This window comes from Lolium rigidum, chromosome 5 (genome assembly GCF_022539505.1).
Source record: "Lolium rigidum isolate FL_2022 chromosome 5, APGP_CSIRO_Lrig_0.1, whole genome shotgun sequence".
Taxonomy (NCBI): domain Eukaryota; kingdom Viridiplantae; phylum Streptophyta; class Magnoliopsida; order Poales; family Poaceae; genus Lolium; species Lolium rigidum.
Window position 1 is genome coordinate 158981537 of NC_061512.1, and position 23558 is coordinate 159005094.

Consider the following 23558-nt stretch of genomic DNA (forward strand, 5'->3'; position numbering starts at 1 on the left):
ATTTGGATGTGGTGCTACTGGAGGTCGGAGGTGGTTCGGAGGCGGTCACGAAGACTGCCAATGGAGGGCAACGATGCTGCGAGCTAGAGACAAGAGAGTTGCTAGCTAGCCGCGCTAATAGCCAAAAGAAGGTCATTGGTGCTGCCAGGGCAGGCCGACAACTACTGCGAGCAGTCACAATGGAAACTGCGAGCAACGACTGAAGTGTCACGAGTGACGATAGAGGTGATGCGACCTACTGTGACGAGCAACGCCGGCGACCCAAGATGGTTCCCATGCCGCAAGAAGATGAGTAGCGGGAGCAAATGGTTATAGGAGTCATGGGGAATAATTTCTTCTCGATGGAGACAATTGTGGTACAGTACACCAACCGGGATGGCACTGTCATGAAGATGGACCTCGTGCGCTCCAGGAACGGCCACCCCATGGGGTGGTGGGAGCCCATGTACCACTCATGGGGCTTCGGCTGGACCTACAACATGAGTGACGCGCTGATTGGGGTGTTACAAGTTCGGACTGTTGGAAAGGGCTATGCTATTTATAACATTCCCCTCACATATAAGCTGGAAAAACGGAAAGACCATGGACATGGGATAGACGAAAGCCCGCGGCTGTTTTTATATTAAATAGATCCTTCCTCTTCCACTGCATCGACAAACATCTAGGGATCCAAGAAAATAGAGAAATGCCAGAGAAAGAAAAACAACCCACCACTCATGGCTTCTTTCTCAAACCCGACACCCCTTGGAGCTCCGCCCGGGGAAAAGCTTACCCTCGCAACCATCTTGTGTGGAAGGTGCGGATCCTACCTACTCTGCATGGTGTCCGTGTTCTCTGGTTCATGGATGGAACAGAGGCGGAGTCGGCAAAAGTTCTGTGAGTGCAGAAGGACAACCAAATGGTGGAGAAGCCAAACCTGGCCTACAATTCCTAGCTCGAGAAATCCCAGCAGATATGCTTTGCTCCCTATCCACGGAGCCCCTTGTCCAAGCCATTGGACTCGAGAATGCCTAGACTTGTGGGACTTAATCAACACCACGTTCGGGGGCATCAAGGTCCAAGGCCAACATCACACACCTTCGAGGAGCCCTCTCCAGCACCAATAAGTTGAACATGTTGGCGGGTGAATTTGTCGGCAAGATGCGTCCGGGGATGCGCCACCGAGCTCATCTGCACCATTGCAGATGACGAGATAGTTGATTTCATCCTCAACTAATGCAGCGAGTCGTGGTCATGACCGGAACAACTAAGGCTAGACCAACAACAATGGCTACTATCACAACAAAAATTGTCGATGTCATCCAAATGGTCGTGATGACGGAGGGAGGCAAGGAGGACGAGGACGGGAATGTCGTGGACTTGTTCCATCCAAGTTCCACGATATCATTTTTCAAATATGCAAGAAATATAGACATGGTGCCCATCATTGCTGGTTTTTCTACACCGACAACGAATCCTATGAGGAGGGTGTCAATGTCGCCTATGGTGTTGACACCAACTGGTACTCCGACACGGGTGCCACTGACCAAAATCACCGGCAACTTGAAGAAGTTATGATTTGGATATATATCATGGCAAGGGACAAAATTCACACAGAAAATGGTGTAGGTATGAATATTAGTCTTATTGGGCATTCACGTATTCAAACTCCTAATTGCAATCTTCATCTCAACAATACTCTTCATGTTCCTATTGCAACTAAAAATCTTCTTCCCGTCCATAAACTTCCCCTTGACAATAATGATGCATTCCTTGAAAATTTTCTACAAATGGTAGTGACATTCTGAAGGATCAAGATGGCTCTGGTGTTGAGGGATACAACTCTAGAAGGTAGGTGTAAGGGTATATTGCCCCTATGTGTAGTTTTGGTAATTAATGACAACCCCTATGGACTAATGTTTTCATTGAGTTTATATGAAGGAATATTCCATAGGTACTACTTGCTCTCCATGTGTTGGATTCAAGTATGGATGCCATGAAGATGAAGATATACCTTGTGTATTGGCATCAAGATCATCGATTTGAAGATACATATGTGATATGATCAAGAAGAAGAAATGAAGATGGAGTTCTTATGTGGAACTCAATATCAGCCATGCTCTATCTTAAGTGAGTATGAGAAGATACAAGGTTGAGTTGGGCAAGTTCAAGATGAGCATCTTGAGTGGATCACATGCTTGAAGCTTGTCGTCCATTCGGTGATAATGGACATGTGAAGATGTGCATCAATGGAGCTTTCCCATCATAGTCTATGGGGGAGCATTTGTGAGTCTTCACGAAGCAACAATGATCAAGTGAGGCATTCCGGCTTGAGTGGAGCGTGAAGAGCTATCATCAAGATCAAGCGGGATGCACAAGGCAAAGGTATGGCCTTGCTAGGTTTTCCTTTTACCGGTCTCAAGGTGGTTGTTGGGAGACCGGATTATAGGATAGATAGCCGCACTATCAAGAGGGGCTTTCGGTTGGGTAACTTGATCACATCGTATTAGGGAGCTCAATCCTTTGCATACTTTGCATATCCTTATTTCTTCTTGGTGTTTCTCTGTGTGAGGTTCTTGAGCTTGTTTCTAGCTTTACAACAAGCCCAAGTTCATTGAAAACGGAAACCGCATGCATCTTCTATTGCGTTTTCGAGTTTGGACGTTTTCACCGTTTCTTAACGGTGGGGGACTCTCTCTCTAAAATCATCTAAAATGTTCTGTGAGGAGTCTCCATGTTTCCAACAAAATTGGTTTCATGTCAATCGGGGTCCGGACACAAAAGTTATCACAGTTTTTGTATAACATGTTTTCCTGCTCACCCGGTCAGAGACCCGGTCGGACCGACCCAAGCGCCGGCCGGTTCCGGTCTGCCGCCCGGTTAGCCGGCCTCCCAACCGGCTGGCCCGGCGTGTTGACCGGTCAACAGGGCACCAACCGGGCGCCATCCGGGTGACCTCCTGGACGACACAAAGTTACCCCGGTCGGGGTCCGGCCTGCCGACTGGTTTGGACCGGCTGGTCCGGTCTGTGGCCCGGTCTGACCGGGCCCTGGACCGGACGGCCCGGCCCCAGGCCCGGTTGACCGGCCTCCTCGACGGTTGACTCAGCCCAACTTTTCCCCAACGGTTATATTTGCTCTTGGGCTATAAATAGCCCTTCTTCCACCTTGGGCTGAGTTAGTTCTTCCCATTCTCTCTCCTCCATTGTTGCATTTGAAGAACTTGCTCTCTCTTTTGTTCCCTCCATGATTCTTGCTCGTTCTTGAGGGATCTAAGAGAGGAGATCTAGATCTACACTTCCACCAATCCATTTCTCCTCTAAGTGAGGGGAACTCTTGGGATCTAGATCTTGGAGTCTTTTGTTGACTTTCCCCATTGTTCTTCCTCTCCAATCTCATCTTAGCATTTATTGCTTGGGTGGGATTTGAGAGTGAAGGACTTGAACACCTCTAGTGTTCTTGCTTTTCATCATTGCATAGTGTTGAGCTCTCCACCACGATTAGTTCGAGTGAGAGACCGTGAGCTTGTTACTCTTGGAGGAAGACCTTCTAGTTGGCTTGGCGGTTGGTACTCCGGTGATCTCTTCAAGAAGATTGTGAAGAGGCCCGGGCTTCTCCTTCGTGGAGCTTGTGAAGTGGTTGTGGAGCTTGCCATCTCCGGAGCGGAGGAAAAGCTAACCATAAGGAAAGGGCCATTATCCTTCGTGGGTGTGGTTCGGAGAATAGGGTGAGCCTTCGTGGCGCAGGGAATCCTTCATGGGACCTCCACTCCTCCAAACGTGACGTACCTTCTTGCAAAGGAAGGGATCACGGGAATACATCCTCGTCTCCGCGTGCCTCGGTTATTTCTATACCCGAGCTCTCTTTCCTTGTGATAGCCATCGTGCTTGAAGTACATATATCTTGCTATCACTTGTGCTACATATATCTTGTGCCTATCTTGCTTAGCTCTAGTTGCTATTGTTACACTTAGTTGAGCTTAGCATATTTAGGGTTTGTGCTTGTAAACTAAACGATAGTTTAATTCCGCATTATTACAAGAAAAATCCGTAAGAGTTTGTAATTACCTATTCACCCCCCATCTAGGCGACATCTCGATCTTTCAGTAGGTCTTAGGTTAAAGCGAGCAAGTGAAAGACAATGATCGAGTACTTGTCATGGCATACGGTGTTATGATGGGACGATGCCCACATGATAGGTATCCGGATTTTGTGGGGAAAGTGTATAACCTCTACATATTCTAAAACTATTCGAATAGACGCATCCATGGTCATGGACAATTGGTATGGTCTTACCTTAGCTGTGTCAGGTTTTGGTTTATAAAATATGTTTTCCAAACGATGGAAAAAATACCAACTGATATGGAAGCAGGGAGTTCAGTGATGGTACAAAGGAAATATGGAAAGGTGTTTGGTCATTCTGAGATGATCGAGAAGGAAAATGGCTAACCCTTACCTAGTAGTCTTCAAAACAATATTATTTTCTAAATGTTTTTCAACAAATATATAGAGATGCTATATCGATAAGAGAAACTATTGTTCTTACGAAAACCAGCCATATAATAGAGCATATTCCTCGCTGCAGCCATATATTGCATATCCTTTATTCAGTTCGTCAGTGGTTTGCAAGTACATTCAAACATAATCACTGGCATTTTTGTCCCTGGCTATTAATGTGGCTAGACTGTGAAGAGGAGTAATCCGAAGAAGCGACTTCGATGGAGATGCGAACTAATGTTCTCCCGGTCAGTTTCATGTAGAGTTAAGGCATGACTTGGACCCTTCTTATGCTTTTGTCTAAAGTATTTCCACTACATTAATGTTGAAAACTATCGCCCTTTGAGGCTGTTATGTAAGAATCTATGTAAGAACTTTTATTCGGTAATGTAATGAATTTTGTAACACGGTAAAATTTTGGTTATGTGTACACGACACACTGATCATGGGACCGTGAATGTGTATGCATAATAGGGTGTTTCAGATAGCTAGTCTGGGGCCCCACAGGGTGTCTATTTATAGGTCCCCTAAAGTTACTTACCATTACATAGTCGTGGGGTCGGATAGGATACTCCCCCATGTTGTCAGAATCGAGATTCTGAATCGGATCAGAACCTCAATGGTAAGATCAAAAATCGTAGGATCCTGACTTTAAGAATTGTAAGTAGAATCATTGAATCGTTCCACTTAATTTGGTTCGTAAAGTCGTAGAATCGCATAGTAGAATCATGATAAGTATTTGAGTATCGAACCCACGAGGAGCTGAAGGTAAAGTATCTATTCTCGAAAGCTCTATGACCCACTTATATGGCCTTCTATGTAAATGTAGGATCTATAGTGTGTTCGTGTGTGTGAAGAGGTTTCTACTACAAAACTATATGTGCTAAAATTAAAATGCAAGAAGTAAAACTAATGCAATAAAAGTAAAGTGATATGAAGTGGAGTGAAATAAAGTGGAGTAACTCAAAGAAGTAAATAAATGTTCAGGCAAATTACTATTTCATTTGGTTGGTTGTTACAATTAGTGAAGCACAAAGATAGTCTTTTTATTGTTTTTTCTAAGGAGGAGTCATAAATAGGTGCAGACATATACATGAGCAAATACATCCGTACTGATTGATCTCAAGGCTAATTAAGAGCAAATAAGGAAATTATTAAGACATAAATTTCAACCACCGCTTTTAAATCTAAGGTCTCCATGATAATACCCCCATTGATTAATAACCATGAATTAATATAACATGTATCTCTAAGACTTGGGATTCGGTTTCTGTCAAACTCCGGCTATGCCTCATCCTATCAACATGCAACGGTGACAACATTGTGCATACACAACATATGTTTGCACTCATATGTTAGTACAACAAAATCAGCATAGAATATAACATAAACTTGTATGCAAGCAACACAAACTATCTCAAAATTTTCAGGAATAAGTCACTACTCAAACAAAGACACGGAGACACAAAATACCATGAGAAATTGATAGATTGCAATACACATCATGTTTGCCAAGAGATTGAAAAGGGAGATGAAGATGTTGATGTAGAAGTTGATGAAGAGGTGCATCCCCAAGATGAAGATGGTGATGAAGATCCCCATGGCGGCGGCCACGGGAAGCGGCGGCGGCCCGACGCGTGGCTCCTAGAGGTGCGGCGGCCCTAGTGTGAGCGTCCCCTGCCCCTTCTTCCTCCTTGGACTTGGTGTTGATGTTGAGGAGGTTCGTACCCCTCCTTGGAGGCTGTTAAGGAGGAGAATTTTCATCACAATGGATGAATGCCTCCAAAAGTAGGGTTTCCTCTCAATATATAGACGTGGAGATGCAATCTTGGCCATAAAATGGATGCTCCTTTGATCCAATGACTCTTGAGAACCTACAGATCCTTCTTAGGGCCCTCTGTCCTTTATGAGCTCATGAAGTCGTGGCTTGACCAAATCACTCAAGTACTGAAAGAGTTTGAGTCAATCACGTTACAAATTTTTGGGTTTCTGAAACTGCCTCTGTAACCTTCCATAAAACGGTAATATCTTTCGCATACAAACTCCGTTCGAGGTTTTACTTATGTCAAGTTAAACTTCTGCAATTTTTTCACAAATTATATCTCTTGCATTTTTTCTATTTGAGGCCATATTGAGGTCTGTTTTGGGTGGTGTTTAAAAAGTACCATGTAGGGACAGATTTCAAGAAACTCCAAATTTCACCATAATGACCGATTTACTTCCATATTTACCTATTTCCTACAGAACAAAGTTTAAAAAAATTACTTGTGCACTTTTTCAACTATTTATAGGTTAAACCCAATAAATATAATAAAGTTGCAATAAAATAAGAATTTTAGTACAATAAACTACAAAAATTATGTATGTATTTATATGCATCAATATACCCAAGCTTAACCTATGCTCGTCCTCGAGCATAAAAGTGATAGAACTAACATGGACTTTGGACTTTATTTCATTACTTCTAAAATACTTTGACAAAAACTTTGCTCTATGCATGCATAATAAATTAAACATGGAAAATATTTGATACATAGCTTCGTCAATGAATACTAAAGTGTTACTAAATAGCCAATATGTTGGTGTGCTGCTATCTATGCATGGTTCTATTTAGACATGATTAATTAATAGTAGCAACAAGAAAAATTCTCACATTGTTTTTTACTGAATCATCGGCAAGATTTTTGAGACATTTGATTCCTTCAATTGCTAACTAGTAATTCATCATGCGTGCATTGCAAACCAAATATTGGGAGCATGTCGTATCCTTCCAGTCCTTTAACTTTTAAACACTCATAGAAGACTTATACATGAGTAAGTATCTAGTATCTTCAGCTTACCAAAGGATGGAGTGGAAGTGAGATATGTGTTCCTTCTTAGCTTTAACACCTTATGGGTGGCTCGGGTTCTTCCCCTTTTGAGTACATTAGCATTTCTTTGACTTTGGGCACTTCTTAGTTTTAGCCCTTTCTTTGATGTTATCGTACTAGTCGATTCATTGGGTTCAATCTCTTCTTCTTATTTTTTTTCTTTGTTTTTTTTTCTTCCTCTTTTTCTTCCTCTTTTTCTTTATTTTTCTAAGTGTTGGCTCATTAGTTCAAAGGCTAGCAAGAGGTTGGTTGGTCAAAGCTTTACATCTCAGAACCCACATAGCTGATGATTTCTATAAATGTAAAGAAAAAGGCACCCCTGTTTCAACAGTATGTGTTGCTCCCAGAGGCAATGATGACATGCCTACAATGCCTTTCTTAATGTTGCCGGGAGTTCCACCAGGGAGCACAAGAAGGCACTAAAGCTAATAGATTAACATTGTTCTGCTTTGGATAAAATGATGGTCTGTGATAGTAACTTATTTAACGTGCTTTTGCTGGAACAAGGTCGACATTATACCGGATATCCGTTCCGTTTCTATGTAATGTGTTATTTTGGATGTTAATTACAAAGTTTGGAACTTGATCAGTCAATATGATAATTTGCTACTCCCTCTGTTCCTTTCTATAGTGCCTATAGATTTTTGGCATTTGTTTCACAATATAAGGCTGTAGCTTGGCTTTTTTTAATTACCCCCTTCATCGGTCAACTCCCACACGACATGCATGAAAAAAGATCCATCCAAAACAGGAAACAATTAATTGAGATTCCTAATGCATGGCTCCAAGGATTGCTTAGATTTAGGAAGCAATGTTTTTCTTTCCTTAATTAAATCTAGCTGCACATATATGGAGAGACAACCAGACAGATTTGTGGGATTTGTTATGGTAAGTTAGGAAGTTATTGATTTCCCTAATTTTAGTCTGATCTCAAATCGTTCAGCCAGGGGGTCTTGTGTAAAAAATACTCTTACGCTAATTTCCGTGCCAATAATCTATAGGCACTATAGAAAGGAACGGAGGGAGTATAATTTTTCTGGGAGAGTGGATTTGGTGATCGGGGGATACGTGAGCACTCGATTATCACCGTTGGTTTGGTCCACCACCGTTGGATTCTTCTACTCTCTAACGGCAACTAACGGCCACTGCCTCATCGGCCTCCACCTCCACCTCGCCGGCCTCCACCTTTCCATTGTGTCTCCCCAGCCAAGCACGTATTCGTGCACCTTTCCCGTGTCTCTCCGTCCTTCCACTCGACGTGCTGGACCGCGTTGATGCGTGTACAGTGCTAACGTCGTTAGACACGTGTCGAGCAGAGAAGGGGTGCTCACGTATCCCCCTGATCACTAGGCTTCATCCGATTTTTCTGGTTTTGATACTTCGTTGCTGTGGCCGATCCCCTACAAGCAAGTCCCTCCTTCCATTGCACTGGCAAAACATCACCCATCATGTTACAAGCATCTCAATTTTCCATTTAATCGACATATCATCAAATATTGACTACTAAGATACATCAGATTATGTGGTGTATGTCCAATAGCAACAAAAACACACAAACGCACACCTATATGTGCTTTTTATTTTCCTCCATCTTTACCATTCTTTTTCTAGATCTACGACTTCAGTATTTTTTCTATCCAAGCATTTGTTTCGGAAGTATCTCATCTTGCATTTTTGTCAGCATCTTCTTTGCCAACAACCTCAGCTAACCTCACATTGTCATTTTTCAAGCACCATTATTCTAACAGGGGTCCAAGATCAATTTCTTAAAAGAAAGATTATTCTGGGCCATGCCACTCCCTATAAGAAAACCGTGGCCTGGATACGTGCTCTCAGGACATGATGGGGAAAAAATCCAAATATGACTGATGGGTGTGAAATACGTCAATTTTTCTCGCGTTTAAACCCTTAGATAAGTCAAGAAATTGACTAAGTTTACCTCTCAACTTGTCAGTATTGATTAACTAATGCAAAGGTGTGAAATATCTTCTATTTTTTGGATGATATGCAGGAAATCACGTCATAATGACAAATGTATCTGCAATTACTTAAGAAAATTGCGGTAGGAGCATGACAAAGTTAACTATGCTCGAAGAGGCCGTTTCAGGGACTTCAACGGGCATCGGTACGGGCAAGCCCCACTGATGACGCGTAAAGCACACGCCGTTGGGAACCCCAAGAGGAAGGTGTGATGCGTACAGCAGCAAGTTTTTCCCTCAGTAAGAAACCAAGGTTATCGAACCAGTAGGAGTCAAGAAGCACGTTAAAGGTTGATGGCGGCGGAGTGTAGTGCAGCGCAACACCAGAGATTCCGGTGCCAACGTGGAACCTGCACAACACAACCAAAGTACTTTGCCCCAACTTAACAGTGAGGTTGTCAATCTCACCGGCTTGCTGTAACAAAGGATTAGATGTATAGTGTGGATGATAATGTTTGCAGAAAACAGTAGAACGAGTATTGCAGTAGATTGTATTTGATGTAAAGAATGGACCGGGGTCCACGAGTTCACTAGTGGTGTCTCTCCCATAAGATAAATAGCATGTTGGGTGAACAAATTACAGTTGGGCAATTGACAAATAAAGATAGCATGACAATGCACATACATGTTATGATGAGTAGTGTGAGATTTAATTGGGCATTACGACAAAGTACATAGACCGCTATCCGAGCATGCATCTATGCCTAAAAAGTCCACCTTCGGGTTATCATCCGAACCCCTCCGGTATTAAGTTGCAAACAACGAGACAATTGCATTAAGTATGGTGCATAATGTAATCAACAAATACATCCTTAGACATAGCATTGATGTTTTATCCCTAGTGGCAACGAGCACATCCACAACCTTAGAACTTTCCGTCATCGTCCCGGATTTAATGGAGGCATGAACCCACTATCGAGCATAAATACTCCCTCTTGGAGTTACAAGTAACGACTTGGCCAGAGCCTTTACTAATAACGGAGAGCATGCAAGATCATAAACAACACATAGATGATATATCGATAATCAACATAACATAGCATTCAATATTCATCGGATCCCAACAAACGCAACATGTAGCATTACAAATAGATGTTCTTGATCATGGTAGGCAGCTCACAAGATCCGACAATGATAGCACAATGAGGAGAAGACGACCATCTAGCTACTGCTATGGACCCATAGTCCAGGGGTGAACTACTCACACATCACTCCGGAGGCGACCATGGCGGTGAAGAGTCCTCCGGGAGATGATTCCCCTCTCCGGCAGGGTGCCGGAGGCGATCTCCTGAATCCCTCGAGATGGGATTGGCGGCGGCGGCATCTCTGGAAGGTTTTCCGTATCGTGGCTCTCGGTACTGGGGTTATTATCGACGAAGGCTTATGTAGGCGGAAGGGTAGGTCAGGGGGCGCCACGAGGGCCCCACACGCTAGGGCCGCGTGGCCCAAGCCTTGGCCGCGCCGCCCTGTTGTGTGGGCGCCTCGTCGCCCCACTTCGTTTCCCTTTCGGACTTCTGGAAGCTTCGTGGAAAAATAAGATCCTGGGCGTTGATTTCGTCCAATTCCGAGAATATTTCCTTACTAGGATTTCTGAAACCAAAAACAGCAGAAAACAGCAACTTACTCTTCGACATCTTGTTAATAGGTTAGTGCCGGAAAATGCATAAATATGACATAAAGTATGTATAAAACATGTAGGTATTGTCATAAAACAAGCATGGAACATAAGAAATTATCGATACGTTGGAGACGTATCAGCATCCCCAAGCTTAGTTCCTACTCGTCCCGAGTAGGTAAACAATAACAAAGATAATTTCTGAAGTGACATGCCATCATAATCTTGATCAATACTATTGTAAGCACATGTAATGAATGCAGCGATTCGAAGCAGTGGTAAAGACAATGGTTAAACAATTGAATTATATAGCAAAGACTTTTCATGAATAGTACTTTCAAGACAAGCATCAATAAGTCTTGCATAAGAGTTAACTCATAAAGCAATAAATTCATAGTAAAGGCATTGAAGCAACACAAAGGAAGATTAAGTTTCAGCGGTTGCTTTCAACTTGTAACATGTATATCTCATGGATAGTTGTCAACATAAAGTAATATGATGAATGCAAATATGCAAGTATGTAAGAATCAATGCACAGTTAACACAAGTGTTTGCTTCTAAGATAGAAAGAAATAGGTAAACTGACTCAACATAAAAGTAGAAGAATGGCCCTACGCAGAGGGAAGCATAGATTGCTATATTTGTGCTAGAGCTTTTATTTTGAAAACAAGAAACAATTTTGTCAACGGTAGTAATAAAGCATATGTGTTATGTATAAGATATTGATACGTCTCCGACGTATCGATAATTTCTTATGTTCCATGCCACATTATTGATGATATCTACATGTTTTATGCACACTTTATGTCATATTCGTGCATTTTCTGGAACTAACCTATTAACAAGATGCCGAAGTGCCGATTGTCTGTTTTCTGCTGTTTTTGGTTTCAGAAATCCTAGTAAGGAAATATTCTCGGAATTGGACGAAATCAACGCCCGGGGTCCTATTTTGCCACGAAGCTTCCGAGAAGACCGAAGAGGAGACGAAGTGGGGCCACGAGGTGGCCAAACCACGAGGCGGCGCGGCCCAAGCCCCGGCCGCGCCGACCTATGGTGTGGGCCCCTCGTGACGCCCTCGACCTGCCCTTCCGCCTACAAATAGCCTTCGTCGCGAAACCCCCGATACCGAGAGCCACGATACGGAAAACCTTCCGGAGACGCCGTCGCCGCCAATCCCATCTCGGGGGATTCGGGAGATCGCCTCCGGCACTCCCGCCGGAGAGGGGAATCATCTCCCGGAGGACTCTACGCTGCCATGGTCGCCTCCGGAGTGATGTGTGAGTAGTCTACCCCTGGACTATGGGTCCATAGCAGTAGCTAGATGGTTGTCTTCTCCCCATTGTGCTTAATTGTCGGGTCTTGTGAGCTGCCGAACATGATCAAGATCATCTATCTGTAATTCTATATGTTGTGTTTGTTGGGATCCGATGAATAGAGAATACTATGTTATGTTGATTATCAATTTATATCTATGTGTTGTTTATGATCTTGCATGCTCTCCGTTATTAGTAGATGCTCTGGCCAAGTTGATGCTAGTAACTCCAAGAGGGAGTATTTATGCTCGATAGTGGGTTCATGTCTCCGTGAATCTGGGGGATTGAGAGAAACCTCTAAGATTATGGATGTGCTATTGCCACTAGGGATAAAACATTGGTGCTATGTTCGAGGATGTAGTTACTGATTACATTACGCGCAATACTTAATGCAATTGTCTGTTGTTAGCAACTTAATACTGGAGGGGGTTCGGATGATAACCCCGAAGGTGGACTTTTTAGGCATAGATGCATGCTGGATAGCGGTCTATGTACTTTGTCGTAATGCCCAATTAAATCTCACAATACTCATCATAATATGTATGTGCATGGTCATGCCCTCTTTATTTGTCAATTGCCCAACTGTAATTTGTTCACCCAACATGCTGTTTATCTTATGGGAGAGACACCTCTAGTGAACTGTGGACCCCGGTCCAATTCTCTATCACTGAAATACAATCTACTGCAATACTCGTTCTACTGTTTTCTGCAAACAATCATCATCCATACTATACATCTAATACTTTGTTACAGCAAGCCGGTGAGATTGACAACCTCGCTGTTTCGTTGGGGCAAAGTACTTGGTTTGTGTTGTGCAGGTTCCACGTTGGCGCCGGAATCCCTGGTGTTGCGCCGCACTACATCTCGCCGCCATCAACCTTCAACGTGCTTCTTGGCTCCTACTGGTTCGATAAACCTTGGTTTCATACTGAGGGAAAACTTGCCGCTGTACGCATCACACCTTCCTCTTGGGGTTCCCAACGGACGCGTGCCGTACGCGTATCAAGCACTTTTTCTGGCGCCGTTGCCGGGGAGATCAAGACACGCTGCAAGGGAGTCTCCACATCCCAATCTCTTTACTTTGTTTTTGTCTTGCTTAGTTTTATTTACTACTTTGTTTGCTGCACTAAATCAAAATACAAAAAAATTAGTTGCTAGTTTTACTTTATTTGCTATCTTGTTTGCTATATCAAAAACACAAAAAAATTAGTTACTTGCATTTACTTTATCTAGTTTGTTTTATTTACTATTGCTAAAATGAGTAATCCTGAAGTTGAGGTTCGTACGTTTAAGCAACGAGGGGGAGAATGTTTAAGAGATGCTTGGTATAGAATTAGTGATGCCCATAATAGGTGCACTAAGAAACACTCCACCACTATCCTACTCAGGAATTTTTATGTTGGCGTCTCTAGCTGGAATAGGTATGTTCTTGATTGTCTCGCGAAAGGTAATTTCCTAAGTACTCCTGCATTAGAAGCTAGCTGTATCATTGAGAGTCTATTTGGAATACCCCCTGTTGATGAAGTTAAAACTGAAATCTCTCTTGAAGATGTTATGAAAAAATTGGAAACCATAGAGAAAATTTTTCCAAGTGTTGAAACTAAATTGGAAATGTTACTTGATAAAACTGATGAACTTGATAAATCCATAGGAGGAATTGATGAAAGAATTAGTGTCCTAGGACCTTGTGTTGTCCATGATGATCAAACTAATAGGATTGACGAACTTGAAAAAGCTATGGGAACCTTGGGTTCAACATTTTCTTCTCTTAAATATAAGGAGAAAGCTTATGTGGGTAAGGAGCAAAAGTTTATGTATGTCTCTAAAGTGTCTAAACCAAAGAAATATTACTATAGGCCTAAAATTGACAAAGCCCTTAGTACCACCACAGATGGGGGAGCTTGTGATAACGATGCACCACCCTTTGACAATACTTGATACACACTTTCTGCGCCTAGCTGAAAGGCGTTAAAGAAAAGCGCTTATGGGAGACAACCCATGTTTTTACTACAGTAATTTGTTTTATATTTGTGTCTTGGAAGTTGTTTACTACTGTAGCAACCTCTCCTTATCTTAGTTTAGTGTTTTGTTGTGCCAAGTAAAGTCGTTGATAGAAAAGTTCATACTAGATTTGGATTACTGCGCAGAAACAGATTTCTTTGCTGTCACGAATCTGGGCAAAATTCTCTGTAGGTAACTCAGAAAATTATGCCAATTTAGGTGAGTGATCCTCAGATATGTACGCAACTTTCATTCAATTTGAGCATTTTCATTTGAGCAAGTCTGGTGCCTCAATAAAATTCGTCAATACGAATTGTTCTGTTTTGACAGATTCTGCCTTTTATTTCGCATTGCCAGTTTTGTTATGTTCGATGGATATTTTGATTCCATTGACTTTCAGTAGCTTTGTGCAATGTCCAGAAGTGTTAAGAATGATTATTTCACCTCTGAATATGTATATTTTGATTGTTCACTAACCCTCTAATGAGTTGTTCTGAGTTTGGTGTGGAGGAAGTTTTCAAGGATCAAGAGAGGGAGATGATACAACATGATCAAGGAGAGTGAAAGCTCTAAGCTTGGGGATGCCCCGGTGGTTCACCCCTGCATATATCAAGAAGACTCAAGCGTCTAAGCTTGGGGATGCCCAAGGCATCCCCTTCTTCATCGACAACATTATCAGGTTCCTCCCCTGAAACTATATTTTTATTCCGTCACATCTTATGTGCTTTGCTTGGAGCGTCGGTTTGTTTTTGTTTTTTGTTTTGTTTGAATACAATGGATCCTACCATTCTTTGTGTGGGAGAGAGACACGCTCCGCTGTAGCATATGGACAAGTATGTCCTTAGGCTTTACTCATAATATTCATGGCGAAGTTCTTCTTCGTTAAATTGTTATATGGTTGGAATTGGAAAATGATACATGTAGTAATTGCTAAAATGTCTTGGATAATGTGATACATGGCAATTGTTGTGCTCATGTTTAAGATCTTGCATCATATACTTTGCACCCATTAATGAAGAAATACATAGAGCATGCTAAAATTTGGTTTGCATATTTGGTCTCTCTAAAGTCTAGATAATTTCTAGTATTGAGTTTGAACAACAAGGAAGACGGTGTAGAGTCTTATAATGTTTTCAATATGTCTTTTATGTGAGTTTTGCTGCACCGCTTCATCCTTGTGTTTGTTTCAAATAGCCTTGCTAGCCTAAACCTTGTATCGAGAGGGAATACTTCTCATGCATCCAAAATACTTGAGCCAACCACTATGCCATTTGTGTCCACCATACCTACCTACTACATGGTATTTCTCCGCCATTCCAAAGTAAATTGCTTGAGTGCTACCTTTAAATTTCCATTCTTCACCTTTACAATATATAGCTCATGGGACAAATAGCTTAAAAACTATTGTGGTATTGAATATGTACTTATGCACTTTATCTCTTACTGAGTTGCTCGTTGTGCGATAACCATGTTCCTGGGGACGCCATCAACTACTCTTTGTTGAATATCATGTGAGTTGCTATGCATGTTCGTCTTGTCTGAAGTAAGGGAGATCTACCACCTTATGGTTAGAGCGTGCATATTGTTAGAGAAGAACATTGGACCGCTAACTAAAGCCATGATCCATGGTGGAAGTTTCAGTTTTGGACATATATCCTCAATCTCAAATGAGAAAATTAATTGTTGCTACATGCTTATGCATAAAAGAGGAGTCCATTATCTCGTTGTCTATGTTGTCCCGGTATGGATGTCTAAGTTGAGAATAATCAATAGCGAGAAATCCAATGCGAGCTTTCTCCTTAGACCTTTGTACAGAGCGGCATAGAGGTACCCCTTTGTGACACTTGGTTAAAACATGTGCATTGCGATGATCCCGGTAGTCCAAGCTAATTAGGACAAGGTGCGGGCACTATTAGTATACTATGCATGAGGCTTGCAACTTGTAAGATATAATTTACATGATACATATGCTTTATTACTACCGTTGACAAAATTGTTTCTTGTTTTCAAAATCAAAGCTCTAGCACAAATATAGCAATCGATGCTTTCCTCTTTGAAGGACCATTCTTTTACTTTTATGTTGAGTCAGTTCACCTATCTCTCTCCACCTCAAGAAGCAAACACTTGTGTGAACTGTGCATTGATTCCTACATACTTGCATATTGCACTTATTATATTACTTTACATTGACAATATCCATGAGATATACATGTTACAAGTTGAAAGCAACCGCTGAAACTTAAATCTTCCTTTGTGTTGCTTCAATACCTTTACTTTGAATTATTGCTTTATGAGTTAACTCTTATGCAAGACTTATTGATGCTTGTCTTGAAAGTACTATTCATGAAAAGTCTTTGCTATATGATTCACTTGTTTACTCATGTCATATACATTGTTTTGATCGCTGCATTCACTACATATGCTTTACAAATAGTATGATCAAGGTTATGATGGCATGTCACTCCAGAAATTATCTTTGTTTATCGTTTTACCTGCTCGGGACGAGCAGGAACTAAGCTTGGGGATGCTGATACGTCTCCGACGTATCGATAATTTCTTATGTTCCATGCCACATTATTGATGATATCTACATGTTTTATGCACACTTTATGTCATATTCGTGCATTTTCTGGAACTAACCTATTAACAAGATGCCGAAGTGCCGATTCTGTTTTCTGCTGTTTTTGGTTTCGGAAATCCTAGTAAGGAAATATTCTCGGAATTGGACGAAATCAACGCCCGGGGTCCTATTTTGCCACGAAGCTTCCGGAAGACCGAAGAGGAGACGAAGTGGGGCCACGAGGTGGCCAAACCACAGGGCGGCGCGGCCCAAGCCCCGGCCGCGCCGACCTATGGTGTGGGCCCCTCGTGACGCCCCTCGACCTGCCCTTCCGCCTACAAATAGCCTTCGTCGCGAAACCCCCGCACCGAGAGCCACAATACGGAAAACCTTACCGAGACGCCGCCGCCGCCAATCCCATCTCGGGGGATTCGGGAGATCGCCTCCGGCACCCTGCCGGAGAGGGGAATCATCTCCCGGAGGACTCTACGCCGCCATGGTCGCCTCCGGAGTGATGTGTGAGTAGTCTACCCCTGGACTATGGGTCCATAGCAGTAGCTAGATGGTTGTCTTCTCCCCATTGTGCTTAATTGTCGGGTCTTGTGAGCTGCCGAACATGATCAAGATCATCTATCTGTAATTCTATATGTTGTGTTTGTTGGGATTCGATGAATAGAGAATACTATGTTATGTTGATTATCAATTTATATCTATGTGTTGTTTATGATCTTGCATGCTCTCCGTTATTAGTAGATGCTCTGGCCAAGTTGATGCTAGTAACTCCAAGAGGGAGTATTTATGCTCGATAGTGGGTTCATGTCTCCGTGAATGCGGGGAGTGAGAGAAACCTCTAAGATTATGGATGTGCTTGTTGCCACTAGGGATAAAACATTGGTGCTATGTTCGAGGATGTAGTTACTGATTACATTACGCGCAATACTTAATGCAATTGTCGGTTGTTAGCAACTTAATACTGGAGGGGGTTCGGATGATAACCTGAAGGTGGACTTTTTAGGCATAGATGCATGCTGGATAGCGGTCTATGTACTTTGTCGTAATGCCCAATTAAATCTCACTATACTCATCATAATATGTATGTGCATGGTCATGCCCTCTTTATTTGTCAATTGCCCAACTGTAATTTGTTCACCCAACATGCTTGTTTATCTTATGGGAGAGACACCTCTAGTGAACTCGTGGACCCCGGTCCAATTCTCTATACCTGAAATACAATCTACCGCAATACTCGTTCTACTCGTTTTCCGCAAACAATCATCATCCACACTATACAGCTAATCCTTTGTTACAGCAAGCCGGTGAGATTGACAACCTCGTTGTTTCGTTGGGGCAAAGTACTTGGTTTGTGTTGTGCAGGTTCCACGTTGGCGCCGGAATCCCTGGTGTTGCGCTGCACTACATCTCGCCGCCATCAACCTTCAACGTGCTTCTTGGCTCCTACTGGTTCGATAAACCTTGGTTTCATACTGAGGGAAAACTTGCCGCTGTACGCATCACACCTTCCTCTTGGGGTTCCCAACGGACGCGTGCTGTACGCGTATCAGATATCCTACAAGTTGCAAGCCTCATGCATAGTATACCAATAGTGCCCGCACCTTGTCCTAATTAGCTCGGATTTACATGGATTATCATCGCAATACATATGTTTTAACCAAATATCACAAAGGGGTACCTCTATGCCGTCTGTACAAATGTCTAAGGAGAAAGCTCGCATTGGATTTCTCGCTTTTGATTATTCTCAACTTAGACATCCATACCGGGACAACATAGACAACAGATAATGGACTCCTCTTTAATGCATAAGCATTCAACAACAGATAATATTCTCATAAGAGAGTGAGGATTGTTGTCCAAAACTGAAACTTCCACCATGGGTCATGGCTTTAGTTAGCAGCCCAATGTTCTTCTCTAACAATATGCATGCTCAAACCATTCAACTCATGATAAATCACCCTTACTTCAGATAAGACGAACATGCATAGCAACTCACATGATATTCAACAAAGGATAGTTGATGGCATCCCCAGGCCCGGAGTGCGCCAGTACTGCTGTAATGGGCGATTCTGCCCAGATTGTTGCGTAATAAAGCTATATGCTTTCTCTCAAAAAAAAGGAACATGGTTATCGCTCAACAAGCAACTTAATGAGAAATAAGATACATAAGTACATATTCAATACCACAATAATTTTTAGTCTATTTTTCCCATGAGCTATATATTGCAAAGACAAAGAATGGAATTTTAAAGGTAGCACTCAAGCAATTTACTTGGGAATGGCGGAGAAATACCATGTAGTAGGTAGGTATGGTGGACACAAATGGCATAGTTTTTGGCTCAAGGATTTGGATGCATGAGAAGTATTCCCTCTCAATACAAGGCTTAGGCTAGCAAGGTTATTTGAAGCAAACACAAGTATGAACCGGTACAGACAAAACTCACATAAAAACATATTGCAAGCATTATAAGACTCTACACCGTCTTCCTTGTTGTTCAAACCCTTACTAGAAAATATCTAGACCTTAGAGAGACCAATCATGCAAACCAAATTTAGCAAGCTCTATGTATTTCTTCACTAATAGGTGCAAAGTATATGATGCAAGAGCTTAAACATGATCCTTATGAGCACAACAATTGCCAAGTATCAAATTATTCAAGACATTCTACCAATTACCACATGTAGCATTTCTCATTTCCAACCATATAACAATTAACGAAGCAGTTTCAACCTTCGCCATGAACATTATGAGTAAAGCCTAAGGACATATTTGTCCATATGCAACAGCGGAGCGTGTCTCTCTCCCACACAATGAATGCTAGGATCCAATTTTATTCAAACAAAACAAAACAAAAACATACAGACGCTCCAAGTAAAGCACATAAGATGTGACGGAATAAAAATGTAGTTTCACTAGAGGAACCTGATAATGTTGTCGATGAAGAAGGGGATGCCTTGGGCATCCCCAAGCTTAGATGCTTGAGTCTTCTTGAAATATGCAGGGATGAATCACCGGGGGCATCCCCAAGCTTAGAGCTTTCACTCGCCTTGATCATATTGTATCATCCTCCTCTCTTGATCCTTGAAAACTTCCTCCACACCAAACTCAAAACAACTCATTAGAGGGTTAGTGCATAATCAAAATTCACATGTTGTTCGGAGGTGACATAATCATTCTTAACACTTCTGGACATTGCACAAAGCTACTAAAAGTTAATGGAATAAAGAAATCCATCAAACATAGCAAAACAGGCAATGCGAAATAAAAGGCAGAATCTGTCAAAACAGAATAGTCCGTAAATACAATTTTTTTAGGTGCACCATACTTGCTCAAATGAAAATGCTCAAATTGAATGAAAGTTGCGTACATATCTGAGGATTACTCACGTAAATTGGCAGATTTTTTTGAGTTACCTACAGAGACTACTGCTCAAATTCGTGACAGCAAGAAATCTGTTTCTGCGCAGTAATCTAAATCTAGTATGAACCTTACTATTAAAGAATTTACTTGGCACAACAATGCAACAAAATTAAGATAAGGAGGGGTTGCTACAGTAGTAACAACTTCCAAGACTCAAATATAAAACAAAAGTGCTGTAGTAAAATCATGGGTTGTCTCCCATAAGCGCTTTTCTTTAACGCCTCCTTATCTAGGCGCAGAAAGTGTGCATCAAGTATTATCAAGAGATGAAGCATCAACAGCGGGGTTCGGAGTTTTCTCAACTATGCATTGTATCTTATCTATGTAAGTTTCAGAGGCTCCCTTTTCATTAGTCTTAGGCTTGCTATTCTCATCAAACCAATTTTCGGGGACAAGCCAACCATAATTATTTTCTAGAGCTTCATGCATTCCTAGGAGCTTACTAGGTATCGGTGCTTTAATCTCCCCACCATCATTAACATTATTAGTGTACCTTATTCTATCCATGTCCATCTTTTCAAGTGTTCTTTTAAAATCGGTGAACAAACCAAGCCTCTTATGCTTAATAAAAAAATTCTAGCTTCTTTAGCTATATCCTCAAATTCTCGAACAAGGACTTTTAAAACAAAATCTCTCTTTTCTCCCCTCTCCATATCAGAAAGTGTAAGAAACATATGTTGTATCATGGGGTTGAGACTAATAAATCTAGTTTCTATCATGTGTACCAAACAGGCAGAAGCACTTTCATAGTGATATAGGCATCCCCAATGGGCCTGCCGAAGATAGTACCCGGGGTTTACTGAAGGCCCACTACCCGAAGAATAAGAAGGTTCAGAAGCCCAAGATATTGTTAAGGAAAGCTAGAGTTGTAATAGGAAGCATTATTTGTAATCTTGCGGGATGAGTTAGAAACCTTCCCGGACTCTGTAACTTGTACAATACGAATCCCTCGGCTCCGCCTCCTATATAAGGGGGAGTCGAGGGACAAAGCGATGATCGAATCATTATTTCTCAAACCCTAGTTTCATAATCGTCGAGTACTTTTTGGCTGAAACCTTCGAGATCTACTTGCCCTCTACTTCCAACTAAACCGTAGTCTACAACCCGTAGGCATTGACAAGTTAATACCTTGTCAATTGGCGCCGTCCGTGGGAACTAGAGGCGTCAAGGATCCGATCTCGATGGCACGTTCAAGATCGTCGACTTCATCAACCGCAAGCAACGCGATGGATCAAGGTAAACAGATCGCAACTGGTCTTGTCGATTTTGTTCCTCACCCGCCCTCCCGTTTGGATGCATATGCGTATCTGGAGGAGCCTATGGAGATGACGTTCGGAAGATTTCACTTTCGCGTCGAGAAAGAGGGATCATATCGTGTCGAAATTCCGATTTCGTCGGGATCGTCGGCGATCGATTCCGATTTTTCAAGCTATACATCGTCAACCGAATCAGGAGAGGAAGAAACTTCGACATCACGCTTCATCAGCACCAGGGCAAGAGAAAAACTTGCCATGATCTTCAGCGACATGTCGTTTGAGTCATCTGCGGACTCCTATATAAGCGATGACTCAAGCAGCGTCGACAGCTTCAACTTCATCGACAAATCCACTACAGTGGGCAAGGTCTTCGCCAATCTTCACGATGGTGTCACCAAACCCAGCATAGATCTGAATACAAAGTATCATCAAATTTATGTCATCGGAGAGCCAAGCCGTGACCAGGAGGAAACATCTGAGGCTTTCGACGATTTGAGAAATCCATACGTCGATCCCTCTGATTTGCGACGAGGCCTAGGCAATAAATATATCGGGCCACAGCCGCGAGATAGAGTCCAACTTCCGCAAGCAGCATGGGATAGAGCCGCAAGAGCTATGGATGGCTCAGAACCAATGGCCACCACAGCCACGCCAGAAGAGCTACAAGCATATCAATATAGGCTCGCACGAGCTGCAAGGGAATTGGAAAAACAGACATGACCGAGTTAAACAGAAGAAAGGAGGCAGCCTCTCGCATCAAGTAGGCGAAGGGCAGAGCTGAGTCGACAATCTAGAACTTCGGGTGATAGCCACAGGGAAGCTCGGAACAGAGCAAGATCAAGGTTCCAAAACGTACCTGAAGGAGAAAGAGAGCACTTGGTTCAAAACCTCGACATGTCTTTTATGTCGATAGACACGAGAGGAAACATCATCCCCAAGACACCAGAAGCTGGGTATATGATGACACAGGCTTTCATCCTTGCATCAAGGCCACCCCCAGGAGATCCAAGGGAGGCACTGTATAACATGGTAATGGCAGGAGTTGGAGCCATGGGAACGGCGTTTGTATCAACACCTCCCGAAGGAACAGCAAGGCAAAACAGTCCACGACCTGCGGCAGCAACAGCAGCAGCTCCCGAAGGACCATGTGGAGCAAGGGACACGGCAGCACAAGCTAGGGTCGATAGAGCGCGACAAAGCAGAAGGGAACATCGGCAATCCCCAGAGCTAAACGACGAGGATATGTGTGGTTTGCCATGCTTCACAAGGAGGGTTCGAAAAACTCGAGTCCCTTCGGGATTCAAGTTACCTGATAACTTCAAGAAATTCGACGGCCTTCAAGATCCAGAGGATTGGCTAGTTGATTATCTCGAGACGGTGAAGCTCACAGGAGGAACCAGAGCAACAGCTATGCAAAGCATCCAGGTGCATTTGAGTGGAGCCGCACGATCTTGGATAAAGAAACTTCCTCCAGGATCTATCGACAGCTGGGATAGCTTCGAGGACGTGTTCGTCAAGAACTTCCGGTCCACATGCAAAAAACCTGCGTCATTAGAGGAACTGAGGGCGTGCCGACAAAAGCCAGATGAGCCAATGAGAAAGTATATCCAGAGGTGGAATATCATCAAAAACTCGGCAGAAAACATATCTGACGAGAGAGCAATAGACGCGTTTGTCACAGGTATCAGGCGTGGAGATTTTGTCGAGGACTTGGGGAGGACCAATCCAAAGACAGTATCTGCACTAATGGAAATAGCAAACAGATGGGCAGATGGGGAAGATGCTGTTCACAACAAACGGCATAGGTCGCCAGAGGAAGACCGTGGTCGAAATTATCAACCAAGGCGACGATTTCCTCGGCAGTACTCGATCTATGATGCTCCAGGTCAAATCTCGGCTGGCTTCCGAGCAAACACTGGAGGAAACAACAGAGATGAGTACCAGAGAAGCAACGAGCAACGAGGCGACAATAGAGATGACTCTCGAAACAATAGGCAAAACAGCGGGCCAAGGTTCCAGAGGCCTTTCGTGTCTCCCGAAGAGATGATGAACGGGCC